Source organism: Empidonax traillii, unplaced genomic scaffold (genome assembly GCF_003031625.1).
Source record: "Empidonax traillii isolate 1590-97213 ecotype Southwest subspecies unplaced genomic scaffold, ASM303162v1 scaffold3:size4013460, whole genome shotgun sequence".
Classification (NCBI taxonomy): domain Eukaryota; kingdom Metazoa; phylum Chordata; class Aves; order Passeriformes; family Tyrannidae; genus Empidonax; species Empidonax traillii.
This window is the reverse complement of record NW_020955196.1, coordinates 416,862-417,913: the sequence shown is the minus strand read 5'-3', so window position 1 is coordinate 417,913 and position 1,052 is coordinate 416,862.

Below are 1,052 nucleotides of genomic sequence, written 5' to 3'. Positions count from 1 at the left end.
TTCCAGCCTGCGCATTGGATTTTTTAGGTGAGACACAGTGTGCGTGGAACTGAGCCCACCCTTTAATCCTGAGGTTCATCTGCCGGGGCCAAGCACGCTTGGACGGTGGCAGCGAGGTCCTCAGGACGTAGATGGATTGCCTTATGGGCTAACGAGCTCCATCTGCCCGGGGAGGGGCCCCGACCGGGATTCGAACCCGGGTCTCTGCAGTGACAGTGCAGTGTCATTTCCCCTAGACCACCAGGGGCTCCCGATTATTGACCTAGTTAGTCTAGGTTTAGCTCAGGCCTGCCTACATATAATCACAGTATCATTTAGGTTCAAAAAGAAATTTAAAATCAAGTCCAGCTGTAAACTTGTCACTGCCAAGTCCACCTTATGAACTTTGCTGCAGTTGCACTTGGTGTTATGTACGGTCATGTAAACCAAACAGGCTTGTGTGACTGTGCCCTGAGACTCTTACTGCTGCTGCTTATTAAGAGATCTTACCTATCTTGAATGTTGCAGCAGTTACTGCCTGGATTGATGGAAAGAAGAGGAGCAGGCCTATAAGATGTATTTCTGGTGAGAGCAGAGAGGTATAGTGGTGGTGATGCTGTAATTATATGCCCAAGACATGGCAATTTCCTCTCATTATTATCAGGCTCATACAAACTGAGTTTGCTATTGATTTCTAGTGACTCTGCAGAACTGTGATCTTATCATAGAATCATAGAATAGATTGGGTTGGAAAAGGCCTCCAAGATCATCAAGTCCAACCCCGATCCAACTCCAATTACTATAGCATGGCACTAAGGGCCACATCCAATCTCTGCTTAAAAACCTCCAGGGATGGTGAATCCACCACCTCTCTGGGTAGGCTATTCCAATGCTTGATTACCCTCTCTGTAAAGAATTTCTTCCTAACATCTAACCTAAACCTCCCCTGGCAGAGTTTGAGCCCATGTCCCCTTGTCCTGTTGTTGGTTGCCTGGGAGAAGAGACCAACCCCCACCTGGCTATAACCTCCCTTCAGGTAGTTGAAGAGAGTGATGAGGTCACCTCTAAGCCTT